Here is a 27555-nt window from a genome sequence, read left to right on the forward strand (position 1 = left end):
GTGTGTGTGTAAATTTCATTTATGCAAGGCGGGTGAAAAGTTAGAAAATTGGTCCGTTCCATCATTGCTGGACAAGAGGCAGCGGTGACACCCCGATCAGGTGTGCATGCATAATCGCAACCAAAAATAATCACTGTTTTGAATAATTCCCCCCCAAATTCCTGCAGCTTCAACTTATTCTGGGGAGGTATCCCATAAATCTTTACAATGAATGTAAATCTGAGATGGAAGGGCTGCAGCGCCAGGCCTCTTAGGAGCTGCTGTTAGATCTCCCCCCTTTCCCTCTCTCTCTCTCTCTCTCTCTCTCTCTCTCTTCTTTGAGAGTTTATACAGATGATTCAGGGGAGAGTGAGGGAAATAGCAGTTTTTTCACATCTATCTAGGCGATGATTTCTCTGCTGTTGGTCTGGCGCGCTCTGAGCTATAAATGAATGCTCTGTTTCTCTCAGCTCTCCTCTGAGAAACGCAGACATCACCTTTACCTGCCTTTAATGACATTAGGATGCGTAAACTACTGTATATTAGCAGATGGCCTTTTGCTTTTTTTTTATTTAACCTAAGCCGTGCACGCGTAGAACCACGTGACCTGCCTGACCTGATATGGCGGCCACAACTTCTTCTTAAATAATCACTTTGACTAGTGGCTATAAATGCAGTAGCGCCTCCGATTTATAAGTTTAGAGCCAGACAATATGCAGACGATGAAGGAACAGACAAACAAAAACACCAAGGGTAAGACAATGGGCACTTCTAAAAATGTGGTGCTGTTCTGTTTACTGGTGTAATTGATGGGGAGAGGACAGAGAGAGGGGCGGGGTGGTGGGGGGGGCAGCGCAGTGCCAGTGCATGTGTGTGTGTGTGTTTTCTTGGCGGCGTGATTGAGGGACCCTGCCATGGTGCCATTGTAATGAGCAGCCACCAGAGTGAAAACTTCTCACTGAGAAAGTTACAGAATTATTTAGAGGGGCTCTGTGAAAATTACAATATGCACAATCTACCTGCTCGTTAAAGGATGAAAAATAATAAAATTCTTTGTGACAGCCTTCCAGCCCTTGCGATGTATAATGATTTTTTTTGCCCGGTGAATTTGGATTTTTTTTTTTAGAATATGGGTACATCTGTTTTGCATGAGATGCATAAAATGACAGGACTCCGACAGCCAGTGCATCTAGTGACAAAGATTACTGTCACCCTCCTCCTAGAGTTAATTCATCATTGGAAATGGTCCGTTCCCTTGCTCTGTCTCTTAGCAACAGCCTATCCCCTGGTGCTGCCTTAACCACGTGTGCATATGTAATATAGTGCTCTTCAGCATACCTTTTACATAAAAATAAGCCCATAATTTCGACTTTCCATTTTTATTGTATTAACATAAAATATTGGCCATATTACATTGGAATTCATATCCAACGAATTTGATTCTACCAACTATTATGCAGTGAAAGGCGCAGTGGTTATACTTGTTAATCTGGATGCATGAATAAGGAAATATTTGCTCTGGATATTAGTTTTCCACGGTGGAGACAAAACGGAGAAACTTTGCAATAACACGTTAGGGCAGGAGACTAACCTCTTAACATGCAAATCAGCACGCTCTCGGTTTCTGATGAATGGCTGCCGTGCCACGTTTAAAAAATTGCTCTTCCACACAAGACTTTTTGCTAAAGGAGAATGATTAGGTCCTAACAAGTGCGAACAATGGTAAAAAACAAAGCCAACTTTTTAGCCAGGAGGTGCTCCGTCGACGGAGCTCCTGTATAGATGGATTGCCGAACTAATTGACAGGAAATTACGTCAGGCACATCGCATGCGATAAACATCCCACAGTGTACACATTCTAAACACTCGGAATACACTGATCATTTCATTTGTGGCCAGTAATAATGGTTTGAAATGGCAAACAGCTACGGAGCATCGAGGTGGGAAAACTCCAGGGATGTGATTTAGTCCTCTCCCTCTCTCTCTCTCTCTCTCTCTCTCTCTCTCTCTCTCTCTCTCTCTCTCTCTTTCTCTCTCTCTCTCTCTCAGTAGGGTGACACTGCAGCGCTACTCCTCATAGCTTTATCTGCCACGAAAAGGTGAAGCCATGAGTGATCTCTCCAATTTAAAAGCACTCAGCCCTCACGATATATTTTTGCATATATTCATGCAACAAAGATTCAATTTAGGAATATTATTCTGCAAACATTGCCTGAATTCTTTGCGGCATTAATAACGGATCATGGGTAGCAAATGCATTAAACTTGACAATGAGAAAGAGGGAAAAATGCTCATTTAATTAAAAAGCAAAAAAGAAATATGAAATAATGGAGAGAATTACTGACAGGACGCCACCGGAATCTGCATCCTGTACTTGGTCTCTAATGACCTAATTTTCTGCTAATGAATTGCTGACAAAATCTCAGAACACATGGGACGTGTTCAGTGGCCACATCGGTTGTATATAATAGATTTGGGCCTCATCAGATTGGTGTTGCTGCAGTGAATGAAATTAAGATGACTAGAATCAATTACTGCAGAACTGAGAGAAAGAAATGTAGAAATATATGAGAGCATTCGTGCATCACGCTGCCATTACTTGGTCTTACAAGTCAGTGGGGCCTCTGTACTGTCGCCCGTGAGCGCCCACACATACATATATAACAACCGTGACAGACATCAGTGACAAAATCATTCTTGTTTTTGTCAGCCCTAGTCAAAAATAAGTCTGCATTGTGCTACCTATGGTCATTTACTTTTTATTTTGACAGCAAACCTTCAATCTCAACAATAGCGAATTATAACATGCCTCTACAGTGGAACAATTTATCTCCAATTCAGCTCAGAGAGCAGCGGCGTCTTAATTAAGCAGTCGGCCAGAGAAGAATTCGACCAGAGTAATGATCTGTGTGTGTGGATAAGCAGCTTCTATTGACTCTGTAATAGGTAGCTTTCATGGGATGTGTGGTTCGATAGTAATAACATGAAGGGTGGAAGATCTTCTCCACACAGTGCTGTAAGTACAATACACACAGCAGCTCTTCAAACACAAGTTCCATCCATCAACGCACAACGTGAATTTACAGAGTGACAAAATCCATTCTGATGCCTTGAAGGGATTGTTCGGCAAAACAGGCAAATTATGTTGTTGTTTATTTAACTTTACCCCACTTCAAACCTTTAGGACTTCTTCTGTATAATACAGAAGCTGATATTTTGAAGAACATACTGTCCACCGTTTTCCACATAATGGAAGTCATCAGTCTAGGCTGTAAAACTCCAAAATGAAAAAAAGAGGCTTCATAAATGTAGTTTATATGACTGGAATTGCTTAAATGTTATCTTTCTTTATACTAACTTTATGAAACTGTTACTTAATGCAGCTATATTCACAAATGTTTATGTGTTGTTCGAGTGAGCAAATACCTTTTTGATACACAAATAACAGACAATTTTTTGCAAGAAAATTATAATTTTCTTGAAGTATGACTTGAAGTGGTAACTCTTTAATATAAGGTGTAATTTGTTAATATTAGTAATGTGTTAATTAACATGAAACAACAATGAACAATACATTTATCACATTATTTATTCATCTTTGCTAACGTTAGTTCATAATATACATATTCATTGTTAGTTCATGTTAGCAAAAAACAACTTGTGATTTTATTAATGCATTAATAAATGCTGAAATTAGCATTACCTAAGATCAATAAATGCTGTAGAAGTACTGTTTATTATTAGTTCATGGCAACTAATGTTATTAACTTCTGTTAATTAAGGAACATTATTAGAAAGTCTTACCCTCAAATTAATGTTGTTCTTTTCAACTTTTGTATTTATCAAAGATTAATGAAAAAAGCAGCAACACTGCTTTTACTGTTGATAGTCAAACAGTAGCTCATTGCTCATTGTGTTCATTCTTCTACATTTCACCTTTTGTGTTCTCCCGAAAGTCTTGCGTGTTTGAACAACTGAGTAAATGACAGAATTTTAAAAACCTAGCATGAGATAATGGTAGTTCATAAACGTTAGAATAAATGTCAGGTCGCGTGGCTTTTTTTTTTTTTGAGTAAAATACAGCAAATTAGTGCATCACTCAGAGCAACAAAATCATTTACGTACAGAGTGATTTTTAAAGTGCTTTCATCTGTTGTATAACCAGGGTTACTTTCAGTGGGGCGGGTCACAGCGAGCAGATCATTTTGGGGCGAAGACCCCTCATTAGCAAGGTGACAGCAAAAATAAACAGTGTACCAAACTATGCCTGTGTTCGGTTCCATTTGCATAGTTCAAGCCAATCTGCACCATTACCCAACATAAGAGCACAATGCTTTAAAAAGCCAGTCCTCCACCTGCAGTGCCCTGGCAAGTCAACAGCCATGCATCAATCAGGCAATGAGCTAATTTAGCAGGTCTCTCTCGGCTTCCACTGAGTGTGACGTGCAGGTGGGCTAAAGCACTGTTTTAGGCCACCACTCCATTTAGAGTGACACACACAACAAAGCCGCACAAACAAACAGGGAAACAGATCGCAGCTTCTCCCTGAGGACGGAGGCAACTTTCGAACTTGGAGCTGCGGTTTAAGTTCGGTAGCCTACACGTTTGTGACAGAGCTTTGGGACGTTCCGAGCCTAATCTGCAGGTAATAGCATGTAAAGTCGAGCCCTTTCATCGGCCGTGTGCGAAAAAGAGCGTTTTAACTCTGAGAGGGGAGCTGAGGGTTGAAGTTGTGGTATTAGCGGGCATAGTTAACATCAGCAGCGTGAGGCAGGCAGTGGAAGTTGGCGTTGTGCTAGCGTTTCTCGTGTCATTAGTCTGAGATGGCTCTAATGGTTGTCCCGCTGGAGAGCCTCTTCAGAGCCGGCGCTGGCAGAGCGGCGCTCTTTTCGCACGCCGCACACCCCGACGCGCCGAGAAGCGGAGAGCGGCATGCTGCGTGTTGTATGTAAATTCTGCCTCATTTATGGCATTATCTGAAGGAGGGATATTGTCACTCTGCTGTAATGTGCGTGTTCCAACCTCTGCTGCATGAGGAAGGGAGAGAACGAGAGGCGGTCCGGGCATGCATAAGAGAGATATCCACTAACTCACAATAGCCATTCTGCATATGAAAACAGCGGAGAGGAAGGGAGGAATGAGGGAGAAAAATAGAGCGGCTGATGAAGAGAGAAAGGTGGAGGGAGGAGAAAAGGAACGAGAGAGCGAGAAAAGGAAAACAAGAATCAGCCAGACATATGCGCTGCTTTTCTGAGCAGAATAAAGAGACGTCTCTATTGAAAAATAGCCAGGTGGGTAAATTTGACTAGCTCAGCCATTTGAAACACCCTGAAGAGACGAGAGAAGACAGGGCTGAAAAAGTGTGACGGCGGAAGGGAAAGACAGCATCAGTAAAAGCAGGTGGACCGTGATGTATGTGGCGCTTGGAGTTTGGAAATAGAACATTACTGAAAATCCAACAGATGCAAGTTGTTATGTGTTCTCAATCCCGTTATGAAAGGGTTCGTGAGAAGGTTTATAATCATGTCAGAATAATTAAGTGTAGAGAAGGTTCAAATCACTCTCTTTGTAACGTTATGTCCAATAAAGCCATTTTTGCCTGAACCAGATTTCCAAATAAACACATATGTAACTTTTACTTGTGTGCCTGACAGAGTTAAGTATGGGCAAGTAGGGCCAGTCGTATCTAATTATAATAATTCAAAATCATAAATAAATAAACAGAATTTTAATTTGAATTTAGTCTTGATCAAACCTCTACACCTAAACCTATCCTCACCCACGACTAATTCCTAAAATCAGAGGAAATTATAGATGAATGGCACTAGTGTTCAAACACCAAACACTGATTTTAAACCCAAAATTCATAAAAAAATTCATAAAACTTTTATTATCAGTATCCAGGAGCACCTGGTAAAATCAGTGCCTTTGCTCTGCCTTTAAAGATTTTCAAGTGTTATACAAAATAAAATAAAATAACCTTAATCTGCCTTTTCCCCTAAATGATTGTTTAAAAAATATATTTTACATTTTATAAAACCATACAGTATGAAATCATACAGTGGCACAACGCAAGAAAGCTAAATTGGAGATGTTTGCTAAATAATAACAATACTTTTGAAAATAACTGTTTCATAAAACAGGATTATACTTAGATCCTGCGTCATCATGCCACTTACTGTCGGTGCAGATTAGACAAGATGTGTTCTCATATCAAAACTTATGATCTGCTCATTTATTATGAACCATCTTGTAGGCCCCCCTGGGCACATCGGCTATAGGATGGGCCGGCACTGTGTACAAAGAATCCATGTCATTTCATCTGCCGCTTCTGCATCCAATGTAAATATGTAAACCACAGCACCACAGGCGGTCCAAAATCGCTTTGTCATGATGAAATAAGTAAGTCGCAGAAGCAGACTGTGTTTGACAGTGCCAGCCTCTCTCTCTCTCTCTCTCAGCCACCGTCTCTCACCCGGGCATAATAAGCTTCAATTACCCGTGGCTCTCTCTTTCATTAAAGACAGCCGCTGCACTTTGCTAGCCCACAATAAACACTAACAGAGAGAAATATTAGAGTCCCGTTTATTTATGAACCCGTTAATAATGAGTCGCTTGATGAAAACGGCTCTCTCAGCAGTGCGCTAGCTGAACAAACAGTGTGCATCGGGGAGAGATAGCTAGTTAGCCTCCGTGACTTAAACAAAGCTAAGGCGCGACAACAAGTACTGGCAATTAGCCGAACCTCCTCCAGAGGTAACCCTACATGCCTTTGTCTTTTCCGATCACAAAAGACTGCTGCTGTAGAATTAAAGCAAGGATGTCATCAGTTTCCCTAAACTTCAACCTAATGCTCTGCCTTCATGCGCTGGTGATTGATTGTTTTTGTCAGTTTATGAACGATGGTGCCCGTTTGCATGTGAGGGTGAGGGCTCACGCAGGGCATGACCCGCGTCCCACTCGCTGTCTGAGGCCCTAATGACTGGCTCAGCAATGCCCCGGCCTTCTAATTAAAAAGGTTCTGGAGAGATGGTGCTGTGATGTATCCTTAATTTCCTTACCTGTACTTTTTTTTTCCTCATGCATGGGTTTGCATGCATAGATGTAGCCGTTTTTTTTAACATTAACTTAATTCCCTGAAAATTCCCTCCTGAACATTGAGAGAATTTGGTCATACTTTTACCAAACGATTATGATCAAATATAATTCCTACCACTTCAACTTGATACAAAAGACAAAAGAGTCCAAAAGTAAATGAAATATATTAAGGTTTCCACAAAAAGCAGCACAACTGTTCTGCCTTGTCATCAAAGGGGTAAACTGCATTTTAAAACATATCGAAACAACAATAATTTTAAATTGTAATACGTTTGAATACAACCAATATTAAAATTTGTGATAATTTCACCCTTGTTAGTAAAAGTCTGTGACAAAGGAAAAACAAATAAATCTAATTGCAAAAAAAAATATTTGAAAGGAAATATTAAAGAATGCATGAACGAATGAACAAATACATTTTGGGAAATACACACACATGTGATTAATTTAATATGACATAAAACAAAATCTGTTCATATTCTTATTTTTCGGTCCTTTTCCCTAAATGTTTCTTTTTAAAAAATACAAATACAAATACCATAAGTATAATAAAATTTGAGGACCATAAAAGTGGGTTCAGTCATCTTTACTCCATTGGTGTGGCACAATGCAACAAAGCTAAATTGGAGATGATGTGTTAAAAAAAATACAACAAAATAAATTATTCAATTAACTGATTTTATGATTTTTCCTAAAACTATCCCTGAAACATAAAAATGCTTGTAGTTAAAAAACACACACCCTGCACATTCCACGTCATTCTTTTTATACAAGCAACACCAAAACGTGTGGTGAACAGCTCTCTCTCCCCACCAAAGTCCCATCATCACCAGCTTTCTCCATTACCTCTGTCAATCAGACACCCTGTTTCTCAACTTCAGTTGGGTCCTGCAATATCACACGGACGTGTGAAGAGGATCTGTGAGTACACATGTATATTAACAGCATTTCCATTCGGTGCTGGTCAATCAGGCCCGGCACGCTCTCTCGGATGCAGCCGCAGCGCCTCTCTTCCCCTCAAGTACCCCGAGCTCACGCTCTGCAGCGCTCCCGCGCAGATTGCGGGCCAGGCTTGTCTGACTAGATAAAAGATCGCGCAGGATTGAAGCTGGGGGGACGATAGCCCCTGTGACACGTGCAGCGCTCTCTCCTCTCGCTCATTCCCTTCCCGAAATTCTCTGTGCCTTCACTCATTTACATAACAGACTTCTGACACCTTTACTTTATTCATCAATCACAGCGCTTCTCTCCCAGTCTACCTTTTGTCTGAGCATGTCTCTGCTCCATCAGGACCTGCACAAAAGATTAATTTCACAGTTTTTTTGCCCTCCCTGCTTCCCCCTCTCCATAATCCTCTGCTTTTTTAAAACCCTCCCTTCTCATTCTTTCATTTCAAAGATACAAAGCTCATGAAATGACAGTAGCTAGATAATGAAAACAACAATGCAAGCAATTTTTACTCCTGCAGGTCGCATCGCTGGATTTTCTCTCTCCTTCCCGTCCCCGTTTCTCCTCCTTCTTCTCTCCCATTTCCGCTGAGGTGCTGCCATCTGTCTAAGGTTCACGCTGCCGTCCCGCTCTTTAATCTGCATACTGGCAGCGCTGGGCCCGCCACCTCACTGAATTCATCTATGCCCCTCTCCGCCACCCATAACACTAATCTTTTGCTTCTCTACATACTTCTGAATTATTTATCGAGCTTGGAATTTCCTTTCTAGCCACTTTCTCACGTACTTTTAAAGAGGGACAATCCAAACAACATCAAACACTGCTGAATAATTTCTGTTTCTGTGCACTTGCAAGTTATGATGCACTTGGTCCATAGTAGCTGCCTTAATAAACTATTTTAGCCGCTTTATTTTAAAACTAACTGCTAAATGTTCTTATATAACGCTTTGATATTTTGATATTGCTTTCAATTAATCCTTTTTGAATATAATTGCATAATCCACTCCAGTAATTAATTTTATTTAAAAGATATGTTTACATACATTTTCTATTGATCATGGCATCATGAAGTAAATATTTAATTTACAGGCCGTCCGTGTGTACTTTTTTGTGCGACATTTTTAAAAGCCGACTCCGGTGCTTGGATCGCAGCGGTGGAGAGACGTAGTACAGTCACAGCATAGGATGCTAGATTGTGGTAGTTCACTGCATTCTCCTCAATCCAGTACTCAGAGCCGGTTTGCAAGTATGCAAATGTAGGCACTCATTTTGTGGGCACATCTGCAGCATTAACTGATTCGCGAAAGGGCATTAAAACAGTGCGTCAAAATAAATGACGGCATCAGCATCTGCTTAATTTATCCTTAGCAAATTCCTCTGATTGCAAAAAGCAGTTATGACAGAAATGTAAAAAACTATTAATGCCGGACATCATCGTATTTTACCAGTGCATCTGCACCAGTGTGACCCGACTGCAAGCTTTGCACTTTGCTTAATGCAAGTGAGTGTTTGTTAAAGTATAAAGGGGGAAAAAAAAGCTGCGAGTTCATTTAATAATGGAGAGGCGCTATTTTAAATAGTACACATCTGCTTGTGAGTGCTGTTGCTCGCAGTAATGGGTCACTGGATGCCTTTGGGCAGGGCATGGACATTAGCTCCACAGGACAGCAGGGGCAAACTGCCTCATCCAACACCTGAACTTATTTAACAGGATAATTACCTCCGTGTGACTCTTCTGCTCTAGATAACTAACAGTGTTAAAGGTAACGCTACACAACGACCTCGCACCACTCGGCAAAAACACAATTAACTTGACGCAAACATAACGAGCAAACAAAACAGAAAACACACAGTTGCTGCACAGCACTGTTTTCTATGCAAGAAGACAGCGAACACACTGACACGTAGTTCAAAGGACATTTGCGGAGAGTTTCTGCGGGCCCTGGCCATCTCTTCTCTTTTTCTCCGTCCCCCTCCCGTCGCTCTTTACACCTCTCTGCTTTCTCTCTCTTTCTGGGTGGAAAATGAGCGCTCTCCACCCACCGCAGGTGGCGCAGGGAGGGAAGAGAGGAAGCGAGAGTCTTGATTTATCGGAGGCTGTCAGCCCCTCTGAGGATTGGAGGCTACGGGAGGGTGGCGTCTCCTCCTTGGCCCCTTGGCTGGCTCTGAGGCAGACCCCATCTCTCATTAGGAGAGAGCTGCAGTTCTACTTGAAAGTGACATTCACACTCCCCTCTCCTCTCACAAATGCAAAGAGATGACAGCCCCTCGCCACTTAAAAGCCCGGGTCCCTCTTTTCAGGCCCAGGAAAACATCAATTTATTACATTAGGTTTGGCAGATATCCATATGATACCTATACGACACAAATAACCCACCCCCTTTCCATTACAAACACTCACTCACTCACACACACTCACTCACTCCTCACACTCTTCCTGTCGTTTCCTTCATCACCTCGTTCGGCAGCCCACCCTCTCGTTCACCGACACCTCCTCACGGCTGTCAGCCTCGCTCCAACCAAACATTTTGTTTGCTTGTCGGGATTTTAATTCACAATTAGCTCATAGGAGCATGTAAGGCAGCGGGGACAAAAGCATTTTTCAGGGAGGTGTGTCTACAACAGGCGCTTCCTTCGGACCCGTGTATTTAATTATCTACTGAATGTTAGAATGTAAATAATGAAAACACTTACACAAAAAGCAAAGGCGTTCTCTGTTTTGAAGCGTGATGTAAATGTTTCCATTGTGTTTCTCTAAAGCATTCATTCAAGTTTCATTCAAGGGGGATGTTAGCGTAAATACAGTAAATACAGTCAAAGCTTCAAATTAAAACTACAACCTGTGCTAAAGCTCATTTTAGAATTATTTAAATGAGAGAGAGAGAGAGAGAGAGAGAGAGAGAGAGAGAGAAAAGTCTCACAAAGGCATACCTGAATGCATGTCCCATCCTAATAATCTAGCATCAAAACACATAATATGCATGCCAATAAGTCCTAGAAGAAACAACAAAAACTATATTACTATATAATTACAATAATTACTAGTATTACTATTATTATTATACTTGTTGTTGCTTCCTAAAATTCCTTTGAATTTACAAATTTACAAAATAATAAGAAAAATAAATTGCACACATATATTATTATTGCATTTATCTACTCTTTTAAGTTAAATGTTCATTTTTATGGAATTTTAGGAAGCAACAACAAAAATTATAATAATAATAATAATAACTTAACATAAAAAACTAATTACACAAATTTTGTATTCATCTAAAGTGTATGTAAATGTATAAGAAATTCGTTAAAATGTTGTTGAGGCAATCTAAGCTTCAACTTAAACATACAAATCTGAATATTCTTTTTAATGAGAAAATCTCACTAAATCTAAAAAATTCCATATCCTCCATATTCATGCCAATAAGGTGAATCAAATAAAAACAGCCAAAATATTAAATAAAACAGCAACAATAACAACAACATTAATTCTTATTCTTATTATTTAGCTTTTTAAAATAGTTTTCAGTTTTAAAACTGAAATGAAAATATCAACACCAAAAATTACAGCTTAGCCCAAATGAAAACATAAAAAAAGCTCACACATAGTGGAAACAATGTTGGGCCAATCTCTATATGGAAAGTAGTTTATGAAAACTACTGGCGCCCAATTATGAGACATATACTCAAGAAATATGCATATCAAACAGTCAAGCTGTCATTCCCTTTTCTGAGCATGAAGGGACTTAAAAAAAAAAAAGAAAAAGAAAAGAAAACTATAATGGGTCCAGCACGCAAAGGCACACGTTCTCTGGCTCGACTGTTCCTGGTGTTGACTAATTAGCCAGTAATAATTATCCTGGAAATCAGTCTCCATTATTGAATACAATAGGAATGTAATATTCGCTCGAAATACAGAGATTGAAGAGGAGTGATGGGGGAGGGAAGCCATGCGCCTGTATACTCAGACCAAAGCTGTCAAACACAGAGCAAAGACAAAGTGGGGAGACAGAAGCATGAGGGGGGAGACGCAGCAACAGCAATGATAGACACGGGAAAATGAAAGACAGAAATCAATCAATTAAGCTCGATTTGGAGAAGATGAGCCGGTGTCACGCAGAGGAGAACTTTTGCATGACAAGGAGAAAAGTGATGAAGGTACGCATCAGAAAGAAAAGAAGTAGCTAACTCGCTCTCCTTCTGTGCCGCTCTCTCCCTCTCTTTAAAGATCACCGGCGTGTCAGGAGGGGGGTGGGTTGCGATATGCAAAACACGGCCTCCATAACCAAAGTAGCCTGCAAAATGAGGTGTCAGCACGCGAAGCTCATTGATGTATGAATGCGGAAAATGAAAAGCGGCAGCAGACAGACGAGGCTAAAGGTGAGACAGGCGCAATGTGAGCAGCTGTACATCTACGTCAAGGTGTTGGCGTAGCGGCCCTCTCTCTCACTCTCTCCCCTCCTCATCTTACTCGCTCTCTCTTCTTTATTTATTTATTTCCCTCTATCTATCTCTTTTCTCCATTGGAAGGGCCACAGCCTAACAAGGAACACCGGCCACAGGACATTGAAGGAATGCTACTCAGGGAAACAATCCTGTTCCCAGTGGAATACTAACTAAACTTGAATGAACCGGATAGTCTCTCTCTCTTCCTTTCATTCCCGCAGACCTCATCTGCCGTGTCAAAATACATCACTCACTGTTGTGTGTGCAAATTCAAATTTCTGTCTATATGTTGGGAATGATATTACAAGGCTATTGTTTTTACTTCTTATCATTTTTGCCTGTACTGCAGAAACAAAAGGGGGAAAAAAACACTGTGTTCTAGAAGCCATTTGGAAGACAGTGTTCCTTTGAATACTGACATTGCACATAAAACTATTAATAGAACACCTTTAAATTAATTGTCAACTAGCCATATACTATATATATATATATATATATATATATATATATATATATATATATATATATATATATATATATATATATATATATATATATATTTATTTACTTATTTTTAATGTGATGCTACTCAATTGCAAAACAAAACAAAGAATCAAATGCAACATTTACCTTACCTTTTTGCTATGTTGACATTGTAGGGAGTACATCCAATACTTCAGCACAAATTCAAACGTTATGTCTTCATCTTCAGCCCAGCAACACAACTATCCAAGGCAAAAGATAATATGACTCAGACAATGTTATCTCATGCTAAATCGCACTTCTACTGCTGTTTACAGAACTTTCATTAACCCATTCAGTCAGTCACGGTAATAATTTAATTATTATAATTTTTTTTTTCATATTTCTGGGTCTATGCAGTTTATAGATTGTAAACATGGCTATCATAAAATGTGGGCCCAGAAGCAAAATCAGTTGAGAAACACTATCAGACAGTGCCAAGAACTGCTTCTTATTGATGGTCAAGCCTGGCAGTCTGTGAAACAGCACATGATGCTGCTTTCATTGAATTGGAAGGATACCTGCTGACAGCAGACTTAAAGGAGCTCCTGGCTGAGCTATCACTGCCTCAGCGTGTGTGTGTGTGTGTGTGTGTGTGTGTGTGATTGATAAAACAGATCAGAGGAAGCTTGTCTTACACAGTTTGTGATGTTTGTAATGCTTGTTTCATTCCAGCCTTATCGCATGGGATTTCAGAGATCTAGTCCATCAGTCCGACAACAGCATGACCATCACATAAAAACACTGCAGAGTTTAGATGACCCAGAACCTTCATGCAACATTGCACGTAGAATCCACAATCTGTAAATGTATTCAAAAACCCAAATGCACGGCCGAACATGTAGAATTTAGTATCTGTGATCTTTAACTTCAATTTTTGTACGTTTCGCAATCATTGAATCAGCTCATTGATAACATAAACTATGCATGAATAGATGCCATCGGTAACATTAAATCAAAAAGGCCAGAGTCAAAGTCCTCTTCAGGCCTTCAGAAATTGTTGTGCGCATTGGGTAATTTGCTCTTTTGTCAAGGCGGCTGATGCGGGAGCAATTTGCATGCCTCCTCCGTGAAGAGCTTTGAAATAAAGGATGGTCGCTGTAATGCACTAAGTGTTTGTGCCACAGCTGATTGATAAAGTGAGGCCCTGTGTTGTGCAACACTCATCACTGGCCAGAGGGCTGCAAACAGAGAGAGAAAGAAGGGAGGAAAGGAAGGAATGAAAGAGAAATGACACCATATGCAAATTAAAATTGAGAGAGAGAGAGAAGACGACAGAACAAAATGAGTTACACACCCTCTGCTCGGGAGGCTTGCGAAGGGGCGGCGAGGAGAGAATGGAGCTGAAATGAGTTGTTTAGGTATGCTCCTGGGTGCAGGACTTGTAAAGCAGATGTCACTCTAATAATGCGCGCTGGCGAACACGCTGGGCCTAAACCCAGCAGGATGAGGCTTCAAGCCCCAGCAATGGCAGCTAATGCCATTTTATGAGGTGCCATCTTATAAAGACAATGCCCACCTCATGCCATGCGCTTAAGCTAGTCAGCTGCAGCCACCAGCAAGCATTTGCTGCAGGGATTTTTATTTATTATTTCATAAGCCTCAATTTTGAAATCTGATTCCTACCTCCCATTTTACTAAAGCTGTCGTTTTCCATTTTTTCCTGGACAAGTGCTTCTTCATGTCCTCTTGCAGAGCCATGGGCTCAAACCAGAACAGACCTTACCAAACTTCCTACCCTACTCACTACAAGTTCAAAAGTTTTACTTGCATCCAAATAAGGCCCTCCAACATTTCCCACGTACCAGACCCAATGGAGCACAAAAATTATTTTCCACATAAAAGTAAACCAAAATCCAGCTGAAATAAAGTATAAAATGTATTCATTTTTATCACATCAACATAACTTGAATTTTTAGGTTTTTGTGCAATCCAAATAATATTATTATCATTCAATTGTGCTATATTACTCATGTCGCTTGCCACCTGCACATGTTGACATGTCATTTTTGACATATGTCAACTACTACCTGGTGACAGACAGGGTTGTGTGAAATGTAAAATTTCTTTCAGTTAATGAGTTCCCTCCATCCATCCATCCCTCCATGGCTTTGTTAAGTCACGTTTGCCTTCATTTTTAAACTGAAAACAGTTCAAATAATTTTTTCATTTAATGCTGATTGGCGCACAGTTATTAAAACAGACAACTGGATTGAACACCCAGCCTTTAACATCAACACTACAAGATTTTCTTTAAAAGTCTTTTACTATACCAACTCAGAATTATATGGTTGATCGCATTTTATTTGCATTGCTTTTTCTTGCTGTCTGTAACCATATTAAAACCTATCAAAAGCACACCTGCAACCTGTTTAGGGTTGCAACCAACAAGTGGATAGGCATTGCTATATACAGAAAAAAAAAAACTGGCAGGAACTGTAACACAGGATTAAACCATGCAGAATTACTGGACCTGGCTTTAATTATGGAGTACGGCTGTGTAAGTCCAAAGATGTGATGATACAGTGCAAAGGTGTGCATTTTCCATCCTGTTCTGCAGCCTTCACTCATTACCTGATGGCTCCAGGCTCAAGGGCACAGCTTAATAAAAGTTAATCATGAGAAACTTGCTCATTAATTACATTTCTGGTGGCTACCAAGCACAGTTCCTCGCTCTCTGCTTCCATTCTTTTCTTTCCTGCTTGTTTGGAGATACATTGTTGCACACACACACATTCATTCACACAGCAAGACATTTCCATAGCTCCAAGCACGGTGGCCTAGAGTAGCAGTCCTGAGTGGCAGCGGGGTGGGATGGGCCACAGACGTCCACAGACCCTGTCCAAAAACGCAGCAGGGTTTGGGTCTGGGATCCAGAAATAAAAGGGCAGGAGATCTGCCCCCAGGCGCCACAGCTTTGCCTGGATATGAAGTTTTAATTTACAAGTGAGCGCTTGTAATTAAGCTCACGCAGATATGCGAGAAGCTGACCGATGCTTTTAATGCTTCCAGACCATCACCAAACATGTTATTTGGGTTCTTAAATCACATAACACAGACTGTCAGAAAGCTACAAAAGCAGCGACTGACAGCCGCTGGACTGTGCACACACACACACACACACACACACACACACACACACACACGCATCTTTGTGTTTGTTTATGGGGCTGTCGATATGTTCATTTGTTAAGGGTGTTTGTTATGTCTGACTTCCTGTTTTGGACTCTGAGCAAACCCCAGCTAATCCCTCGTGAGTTGAGCTGAATGTGTGTAGAGAAAGGGCCTTGTTCCAAAAACAGACAACAAGAAGAAAGGGAAATTCAAATGAAAGTGTAAACAGACCCGTCTCTGTAATGTTAGGATGCACAGATCAGAATTATCATATGGCTTTGGGTGAAGGGACCAGCGAACCGAGTGTCTCATTAAATATGAAGCATTCTTTCTTAGCTAGTTTTTGTCTCATTATGTTTTAATGGCTCTGACCACACAGCCTGTTTTAAAAGCATGTTAAAAATGCTGAAATCAACTAACAGACGCATCCAGCCAGTTCAGAACATTGCACCAAACAAACTGTCCATCTAGATAAGACGACAATTAGAGGAACCATGGGTTTCTTTTTAATGTTTAACTATTGCATTGACTAATTTGTAAAAAAAAAAAAGTCTTATAACCAAAGCTGTTTGGTGCAGTTACCTTTACATATCTTTACTTATACAGTTAAGTAGAGCAATTAAATTGCATTTCACTATATTGTAGTAACAAAACCCCATGGCTTCCTTCCTTCTGTGGAGCATAATATTATGTTGATAGATATTTTGGAAAATGAACATGCAAAAAAAGTGTAAATGGCTAAATGACATATATTCTAACAAATTATTTAGTGTTTCACAGTAGAAAAAAATCTCATACAGGTTTGGAACAACTGATGAAGGAATTCTCATTTTGGGTGAATTTTCTATTTAACCATAACTTCCCTGAATATGTTTGTGGTATGCTGGCATGTTAATATGTATTTCTCTGTGTCTGTTCAGACTCCTCTGGGAATGAGATGTTAATTGGAAAAAAAAAAAAAAACAACTGGTGTCTATACTCTACTTTCAGGTGTGAACTGTGAGGAAGGACAACAGAAGACTGGTCTGAGTACAAGTAGTCCATCATATTAAACATAATGTTACTAAAGATTTTTATTTTAAAATAAATGCTCTTCTGAACCCAATATCTAACAAAGAAAAACTAAATATTAACAACAAACATTGACACATTTCCTGAGCATTAAAAATGTTTGAATGGAATTGAATATATATATATATATATATATATATATATATATATATATATATATATATATATATATATATATATATATATATATATATTAGGTAATGTTGGTACTTTGCTACAACTCAAACTTGAAGTACCACCGTATAAGATCAAACTTCAAGACTGCACAAGTGTGACTAGTAATCCAGTCTATTTAGTCCAAAAGAGTGTGTTGTTTCTCCCACAACACTGGAACTAAACAGATTAAAAATCTAAGCCTGACCAAAATAGATCCTTGTGATGCCTCTCAATCCTAAAACGTAGACAAAGGTCTGGCAACTGTCTGAACTTATTTACATCTCTATTGATTGGGAGGCTCTTATGGGCAGAGGGCTGCATGACGAGAGGGAGGGGACCACCTCGATACTGTTCCTTCTGCCGTACTGGAGCAAATGGGTTTTGTTCAGGCTAAAGAGGACATGGAGAGAGCAGAGGAGTGGAAAGGAACAGGGAGGGGGGGTCACAGCTTAATATTCCAGACCTCTTGAAAAAAAAAATAAATAAAATACATTTTAAAAAAGGCTGAGAAACAGAAAAGAAGACAAAAAATAGAACAGGCTACAAGCTACATATTGATCACAGTCTTTGTCGTACTATATTAAACAAGGTTCTGACATGGCAATTGAAATTAAGAAGGAGCTGTTCCCGGATCACGCAGCCCTGGAAGGCCAAACCAAACCTGAGACCCTGAGAGCACATTATTTTTTTTAATAAATCAGGCAATGTGGGCCATAATTTAATCACCCCCTTTGAGATAAGCAGAGAAACAAGGTTTCTGTCGGCCATCTTCACATACTTTCTAACACATTTCAGTGTTTGTCTTAACTCTTGGTCTCCAAACATAATATACTGTGACCTGTGGATTTTTTTTTGCCCCGGGTCACCCTCCTCAAGCTGGACCTAAGAATTATTTTTGTTAATTGAAATAAAACTGACAAAAAACAAACAAACACAAAATCGAATTTATGATGGAAAGCCTAAAAATAGCTTATACCATCTCCAAACCTTAGTGACCTGAGGTCTTTTTTTATTATTATTTTTTTTTCACCACGCCCTCATCCTCCTCTACCAAGACTGAAAAATTGTGTTTTATTGTTAACTGAAAGCTGAAATGAAATAAAATAAAATAAAATAAAATAAAATAAAATAAAAATATTAAATAAAAAAATATTAATATTATGTGAAACGCTAGAAATGCTGCTGCTTTGGAATTAAGTAAAAAAAAAAATGCAGCATAAAAATGATTTAAAATATTAATAAATACTATAACAGTATATTAATTAAAATGAATCACCCCTCACTAGCTAAAAAAATAAAACAAGGTTTCAGTCAGCCATGTCGATACACATGCATGTTTGTCTTTAGCTTGTGGTCTCCAAACTTTATTTATTGTGACCTGTGGATTTTTTCCCCTGGGTCCTCACCCTCCTCCACCCAGATCTGTATATTCACAAATGAGAGCTATTCATTGTGGTATTCTTCAGCTGTCCCTACGCCACTGTCGCCGCTCCTCTGCGGCCTTTGTGCTCGGCGCAGCGCCTCTCCATCCACACTCTTCATCATCCTGATGGTGCAGCTTTATCTTGCTTTAGTGCAGCTGCTTTCAGCCTATCAAAAGTGCTGAGGGATACAAGGAGAACGGAGAGCGAGTAGAGAGGGAGAAACAGTGAGAATAAGAGAGAGTGAGAGAGCGGGGAATGGCCAGTGCCCACTAGAAGGGATAATTTGTACTTTCTCAATAAATAAGGAGGACAGGCTAATTACTGGCTTAACAAGGGCAGGCCGTGGATCCTCGTGTCAAAAGGACAGGCATAATTATCAACCATGAAAGTGCATTCATATGGCAGCACAAAGAAGAGGTGGAGGGAGAACGAAAGCGGGCGTAGTGGCAGCGGTGGGGTGGTGGAGGGGGGACTTGTGGCAAATGGATCTGGCTAATAAACAGCGGTGAGAGGATGTCTGTGAGGATACAGGCGCATTAGGACATGGCATGACTATGACCAAAAAGACAAGAGGCATTCTCCGGAAGAGCGGGAGGTGGAAGAGAGAGAGAAAGAGGATGATAATTAAAAGCTCCCATTTATGTGGGTTTGGCTGGGGGCTGATTCAAGGGGCACAGGCTGGGCCGGTGTGGGGGGGAACAATGCTCCGCTAATGGTCTAAAGGTGACCCTTTAGAAAGTTGAGGGCAGTGGTGTGCAACTCCGCAGGGGTAGACAGGACAGAAGGGCCCTCAAAAAATAGTACAAATAGTATTTACATAACCAGCTTATTATAATATTTGAACAGTAAGTCATTAAATAAATCACCCTTGTTCAAGAATCTCTTAATGCACCTGTTGCTCCACATTCTTGCCTTCATTCTCAACAATTATCCTCTTTTTTTTGGGTTATCATTTATCATTTTTTCCTGTCTCACCTGTTTTTCCACACACATATTCTCTGATCAGACCATTTTTGTAAGGAAAAAATGAGCAACGTGGAATAAAATTGTAAGAAAAACAAATCTACAAAGAATAATTATATGTGCTTTTTTATCATAATAATGCTCGAAAATGTTTTACAGGATAAAAGCAATGTATAAAAATGCTTTAATAATTTTCTATCATTATAACATTTATAACTAATATAATTGCCTTTTGATAGCTATTTTTCTTGTACACCTTGTCTACATGTGAACATCATAAAGTTTTCATGATAAAATTTCATAATAATTATTATGATTATGATTATGATTTTGTCCTTGTTATTATATAAAATAATTAGATTTAATAGTGGCATTAAATGTAGCTTTAATACATTTTACGACAACATGTAATATTTGTAAAAACAGAATATATATTATTTCGAAAAATGCCACATTGCAATGAAATATATAAATTTGGCTTATGAATACGATACACAAAAGGCATAGCAATAAACAGTAAAAGATTTTTTCCTATTTTTAATTAACAAACAATCCTCACAATGATTCATTTATTCATTTTAAATTTGATATTAAACCTTTTACCATTAATATTATTATTATTTTGTAATGCCCAGAATAACACTTTAAGAGCGTGGAATGGGAAGGGCAGGGACTAGCGTTTACTGCCCCCCTCTGTGCACGCCACCTCTTTTGGGGATGCCATCCTTTATTGGGCGAACCACAATAGCCACAGACTAGCAAGACACAAGGTCAGCAGAGGTTGTGAAGTTTGGCTGGAGAGGCTTTGAATGATCCATGAGACACATTGAAGACAGGGCAACACCAGGTGGGTTGTGACCAATTTAATTTGGATGAATTGGGCATAAAAAGCAGCCATATTAAAAGGGGAACCAATCTATAGTCCTCATTCTTTGTAAAAGACAATGAAGGAGAATAGCTGTCTGTCCCTGTAAAGACTGGACAGAGAATGGAGGAATGGAGGGAGGGATGAAGGAAATGAGGTCTTGCAGAGAAGAGAGGAGAGGTTTGGAGAGCTGGGTGAAGAGATGGGGAGGGGGTGTCAAGGGTTACTGTGTCAGATGAAAGAGCTACTTAAATTAGTATCTAAACCAATATCATGTTTATCAGTGTCTAGATATGCATAAAAGATGTGTCTTAGTGCTGTCATTGGATTCATTATATGAGACAGTCATAATTAATAACAAAAATCAATATTTTACAGATAAACAGTTGGCACCAGGTACAGTGAATATATATATAATTTTAGTATCTTATGCTCAACAAGGCTGCATTAACTAGATGAATAATATTCATCAAAACAGAATTACAATTTAAATATGTTTTAATGTTTAAACATTTCTTATTATCATTAAAAGTTGTGGTGCTTAATATTTCTGTGGAAATGTGGTACTTTTTTCAGGATTCCTTGATAAAAAATTCAAAAGAATAGTGCTTACTTGAAACTTACTTAAAAAACATTTTTCCTTGGTTTTTATGGCCATGTTCTATCAAATGATGTGTTCTTGCTGCATAAAATGATTGATTTCATTAATAAATACATAAATAATTTTATTTTAAAAAAATACATAAATGAAAATACTCCCAAATTTGAATGGTTACTTACATAAATAGTAATGGGGACATTTTTTTCATCAAAAAGGCACGAATATGACTTTTCTGCAACCTCATACTTCTGTTGGAGCACAAGAATTTTACACAGTATTTGTCATGCAGCCAGAGGCAATGTACAAACAGTAAAGGTAAAAAACAAAAGCAGCATGCAGCGCAGACAGGTATTCTTGTAAGAGCCTTACGGTCTGGGCCATTCCACTAAACAGACCCGGAATGACCATAGGGAAGCCACAGCAGGTCTGTGTGGTGTGTGTGAGTGAGAGAAAGAGAGATGAAAGAAACAGCTTAAATGAAAATGAGAAAAAAAAAAGGCAGTGCAAGCTTTTGCCGGGGGTACAAACATCCGGCTAGAAAGGAACCCTAAACCCCAGGTTGGGTTTCGGAGGAAATGGGCAGAAAGGATATAAAAAAACAAATGCACACACACTGAAAATGTGGCTGAAACCCAAAGTGTAGACTGCAGCCAAAGCCGACTAACACCCAGCTCTCTACTGGCTAGGGATGAAGGGCCAGGCTGTCTCTACTGAAACCACTTACCACCGTCAGTGTTCCTTTCTCCTAACCCCCATCTGGAGCGCTGCCCGAGCTGGAGTTTATTAGAAAGCACCATGTGCGTTACGGATGTTGAGGAATGCACTGGTCAAAACCATATTTGAGGACTTACAAACCATGAACCTGCCCTGTACGGTAATTACTGTGTGTGTGGGAGTGCTATGTGCATATGAACATGCCATCCTTTAACTTTACTTATATGTGAAGGCATGCTCGCAGGCCTTTGGCCACTGCATGTGGATGCGGATCTTGGGATTTTCTCTATGGGCCCATTTAGAAGACCTCTAATGGAAGGCTCCAGGAGCAGCTGTGGTCATCTAGAGCATTAATTAAAACAAAAATCAGTTTAGCGCAGACCACGAGAGGAACGGAAGTTTGTTCTGTAGGTTAAATTTAAATGCTTGAGGAGAAATTTTTTTGCTGAGTTCAAAGGAGCATGAGCACGTTCTTGGCACGCTGGTCTCTTCAAGTATGAAAAATGCTAAATGAGCTAAAACTAATGAAGCACACGATATATTGGTTGTATATTGTTTTTGATTTAATCACATTCAGCAATGCAGCTTATTTTCAGAGCATCGGTGACCTTAAAGGAATAGTTTTAAAAAAATGTAAATTCTGGTATAATTTAAGTGAATCTGGGACCTGTTGATAAGCTCAAAAATTAACACACACACAAAACAGCATCATAAATGCAACATAAAAGTAGCACACTAAACAGATCCTAATATGTCTGTTATTGTTGATTTTCTCCCCTGTAGTTGTCATGTTTGGATGAACTGCCCCTTTAAGATAAAAAAATAAATCAATCAATCTAGCATTCTAGACGTGGGTCAGTGTGCTTCCAACTGTGTTGTTTTGAACTGTAGTTATGTAGTTAATTCATGCACCATAAACATGAAATATAGGCAACTGATCGACAAATGTTCATTTTAGAACATTGTCAAATAAAAAGCCTTTCCATTAGGTTCTGCTCATTACGAGAGAACAAATGGCATGCTGACAAAGCCTTCCTATATCTGCCTCTAAATGCTTCAGATAGTTTACCAGAATGAACTAATGCCCCCATCAAATAGACGTTTAATTGGTGTCTGGTCTACAACACGTTTTACACCCCCCAACTCACGTTCACAAACACACACAGAGTGAGCTGTCACCTGATATCACAAATGATAATGTGTCTTTTGCCCCATTGATGGTTTATAATATGAAACGAGAGGCCAAAGGTGAGCAAACAGGGACGCTGGTGAATAAATGAGATCATGGCTGAAATAGCTAATTATGTGCATTTTATTTCCATGGCTTGTAACAGGTATAAACATAATAGCTCTTGTCAGGTGGGTTGCTGTGTTGACTAAAACCAGAACTCTGACCTAGCCTGACAAACAGCCCTCTAATCCATTAGAATGCATTATGGAAATTAATGTTGTTGTTTTTTAATGTAAACCCACATATGAGATTCCAAGATAATTTTTGGTCACATCTAAACCTGTTCTAGCACAGCCTCTCAAAGGAAAGAAAGACACAGAGAGAGATACAGAAAGAGGAAAAGAGAGAGAGAGAGAGAGACATAGAGAGAATCAGACAGGACAAAAGGCACAACACTTTCCCCTCTTTTCCGTTCTTGTTCCTTTCTCGTTTCCTTTCACGGGGGAAATCAGTCGCATTTGAGAAACACGAGGTACACCTTTTACTTTCCTTTCAGCACAAAATGATCCTGTGCTGCCTTTCAATAGTTGCAAGCTAATTTCATATTCAGCATTTGTGAAGGAAAAGGACGCTTTTTGGGATAGGGAAGTGCTTAATTTGCCTGTCTGAATTGAAGAGGCTGAATAGACATGACCGGGTCGGGGGGGAAATGCTAACCCTCAGCCCTGATGGCACAGAAGCTGTCAGAGAACTGGGCGCTGATGGAGTAATCCACACTCCTTCCTCTGCCGTTTGTTCTCCTGGGCTGATGCTGTCCAGGGAGCAGCAGACGAGTGTAAATGGAAGCTTAGGAGCCCTTGTCCTATAATTGACAGGAATTAGTCAAGAGATGTGTTTAAAGGAATGCTTCAGGTTCTTTAAAAGAGCATTTGAGGCATAATATTGGAGAAATTTCATCTTTTGAAAGGAAAAAAAAAAAAGCAGGGCTGGAGATAAACTGTTAAAATGTTTATAACCAAAAGTAAGCAAATATAAATAGCCAAGATATTTATTCTATTCTATATATTTTAAAAAATGGGTAGTTTCAGTCACTGAATTTAATAGACAGATTTGCGCAAAGAGATAAATGCAGTTACAGCCGCACACCAGGTAGTGACACTGTATCACTCACTCTACTAAACCGATTCATACCGATAAACACTGATTCATTTAGTAACAAAAAAGTCACTGTCCCAATCCAAAATCATGTACTCTGAGTAAGTATATAGTATTTATTATGCATGTAATATGATTTACTACATTTGTCCTGTTATCATTTCATATCATATCATTTTTCACCAGTAGGTCATGTTATTTTTGAATATGATTTTTGAAAATTATTATTTTCGCATACTGATTTTTACTTACTATATAGTAGGAAAGTGTACGATTTTGGACGCAGCCACAGTAACAATGGGTCATTGTATCATTCATTCAATCAAACTGAATCAATTTATTTAAAACTCTTGATTCATTCAGGAATATATTTAGTTCTGAATATGATTTACAAAATTACTGTTTTTGGATATTGATTTTAACTTACCATATAGTAGGAAAGTGTTTTACGATGCAGCCACAGTAATAATGGGTGAGTCATTGCATCATTCATTCAATCAAACTGAATCAATTTGTTTAAAACCCATGATTTGCTCAGGAACATGTTTTCATTTATATTAATATTAGGTTACTTCATATCATCTTTAGGCTATCATTATAGGCTATGAACAATTGTACGAAAGCAATATAGCATACAGTCAATAAACACCACTGACTGAAATTGTATTAAACAAGAAACATTCTTTTAAGAAAGAGTTGCTACAAGTACCTAGCTGTGTTCATTTGTTACTGTTGTTTAGTGCAGTCGAGAGATGAAACAAAACAACCTCCAACCATTCAGAAAAGCTTTTGTGAAGTCCTTCTGCTAGAGTTATCCTTTTCAAACTGTTAACAGAAGGACATCGGATGATGTGAGTTCCTCCCACCCCCGCCCAAAATGGCTCCCTCACTCAAAGCCACTCCAGAGGGACTAAGGGTCTCTGGCACTCAGTGCCTCGCCGTCCGTTCTGAGACCGCCCTGCCAAGAAAGAGAAGGGTCTCTCATTTTTCTGACACTCTTGTCCTTCAGCCTATTGATCGGTAGGAAGAGAACATCCCTACCATGGCCACTAATAGAAAGTGAAGTTCATCAGCCGCTGCCTGCTGATCCCCTCAACAGACATACAGATCTATAAAGGCCACCCAACTAACCTTTTTCTTTTTTACCTTCTCATGTCCCTTCTGTCTTCAACTTTTCTCACATTTTATATATTTATTTATTTACCCATTTTTTCAGTGGACTTTTGCTGCATTTCCTTTTTTTTCTATTATTTGTTTGCTACTTTTTATTTTAGGACTAGACCACTAAAAATTATAGCACGCCAGACTTTTGTTGCAATCTGAAGCTGTTTCATTAGCAAGGCAGGCTGTACGCAAACAAAGCTGAGGCTGTAATCAAACTAACCCTTTATACTAAGAATCACCCTTTAGCACCTTCGATAATACGGTGGATCGGAGGACAATCAGACAGGAATATTTATGCGTTTCTTTACAGTTTGTTTCCGGTAAAGAAGGTACTTTGAAACACACAGCTATTATTCGCATTATTCCAATTGCATGCAGGGAGCGTCTACCAATGAGTGTGTGCAATGAGAGGAGGATTACATTCTAATTACAAAATAACACTGAACACCTCCATCAGGCTGAACCCTTTTATAATGCAGTATAAAAAGATGACCGTAACCTTGGGAGAAGAAAATAAGGAGAGAGAGCTTCTTAAATACACACACGTACACGCATACACACACAAAGAGAGAGAACTACCCCTACTGTCTTTTTCTTGACTGAGCGAGGGAGCTTTATTTTGTTGGGGACATGCATTCGTGGTTTGTTGTCAGTGCTGGGAGAAATGCACATTTCTCATTCGGGCAACTAAGGGGTGAATGAGCTGCTGTAGATACACACAGCCCTCAGGCCTCCACGCTGTCGGTCCTCAGCACAGCTCCACTGTAGCACAGTGATAAGCTAAGGAAATGGACTTTGAGAATGACAGGTAAACCTACACACTATTCATGTGCGTACAGGGAAGTTAGTATAGTGCAGAGCTGGCAATTGTACATATTCATTTAGTACAAAAAATGGTTGGTTAACTGAATAAACTTAACTGAATAAATTTGATCCAAATCGAGGGCCATAGTTTGTTTCTCTATGTCTAACACATCGAACAGTATTCTAACAGTTGGGAAATCAAAAAGTGCCAACTTAACCTCATGTGCCACAGCAAACAATTACAAGGAAATATGAAGAATACAATTACAAGCTGAGCTTAGAAGGAGAAACTTTAGAACATAAGTCCTTTTGTTCTTTCAACAGTAAGGTTTTCTTTAACCAGCACTTAAACAGACAGCTTTGTCAGAAAAGGACAGAGTTTGAGTTACAGTCTGTCAGTCAGCTGAGTTACAAACACAAAACTATTGGAGGGAAAAACACACACAAAGCTAACCTTATACGAAACTTTTCCCATTTAGATTGCATTTCACTATCATCTTTTGGTATAATCTTACACCAAATCTTGCTTAATGATTAGGGGTCAAATAAGGGTGAAAAAAAGTGAGATTCAAATCTAAAACATCAATCAGTCTGTTGAGGCTTTCGTGCATTTTCAAACCATATCTAGGCATCTGCAAAAGCAATACGCTTTCATAAAACAACATTCAAATCACAAAACCCAAATGCAATTATTAAATCTTGCTTCCAGGCATGTTATTGTGCAATGTTTCAGTTAGAGCTGAATGAATGTTGAGTAATATTACACAAGTCTATTAGTCAGGATAAGACTGAAAATCCACTCTGCCTTAAAACACCCTCTTATTCCTTTCAATTCGAGCCCACAAGTGCCATAAAGGCAGCCAGAATGCTCAACTTATCACGAATTATGACCACACATGAGCCATCACACCACACCCACCGCCATTCATCAATACTGAAAGAGCCAAGAGAACTGGAAGCTATCAATATACATGCGTAAATTCACACAGAATATCTGATTTTGTAAATACGACTATGGTAACTGTTTGTCCCCTTTGCAGGGCATCAAAACACAAGCAACTCATTCATCTGACATTCTGATTGGAACCAACTCAATTCAATTTTGTATGTTTACATGAGTACGGTCAGAAAACGAGGTTTTGATGGCATTGTGATATGCTAGAGGTTCAGTCATAACAGACAGATGGCCATACAAATCATCCGTAATAAGAAATACATGCTAACTATCTCATTTTACTGATACATTCCTATTCCTCAGGAGCACTGGAAATGTTTTAAAGCCACGATCCAAATGATACCCAAGAGAATGAAATGCTGGGCTGAGTTTGGGTTGAAATTTATCTTCATGCATAATCACTGGAAG

At 39.3% G+C, this 27555-nt stretch overlaps 1 long non-coding RNA gene across 10 annotated transcripts in view; it reads right to left on the reverse strand.

Moving 5' to 3' along the window:
* LOC122356802 overlaps positions 1-27555 on the reverse strand; it is a 351371-nt gene that overhangs the window by 82052 nt on the left and 241764 nt on the right. For 7 of the 10 annotated variants that reach the window (XR_006252383.1, XR_006252388.1, XR_006252385.1 and 4 more), the window contains one exon: positions 13104-13193. The exons of 1 other annotated variant lie outside the window; for it this stretch is intronic. This is a non-coding gene — a long non-coding RNA (uncharacterized LOC122356802). The remainder of the gene's footprint in view (positions 1-13103; positions 13194-27555) is intronic. 2 more of the 10 variants (XR_006252386.1, XR_006252380.1) reach the window with 1 other exon arrangement.

This window comes from Puntigrus tetrazona, chromosome 13 (genome assembly GCF_018831695.1).
Source record: "Puntigrus tetrazona isolate hp1 chromosome 13, ASM1883169v1, whole genome shotgun sequence".
Lineage (NCBI taxonomy): Eukaryota > Metazoa > Chordata > Actinopteri > Cypriniformes > Cyprinidae > Puntigrus > Puntigrus tetrazona.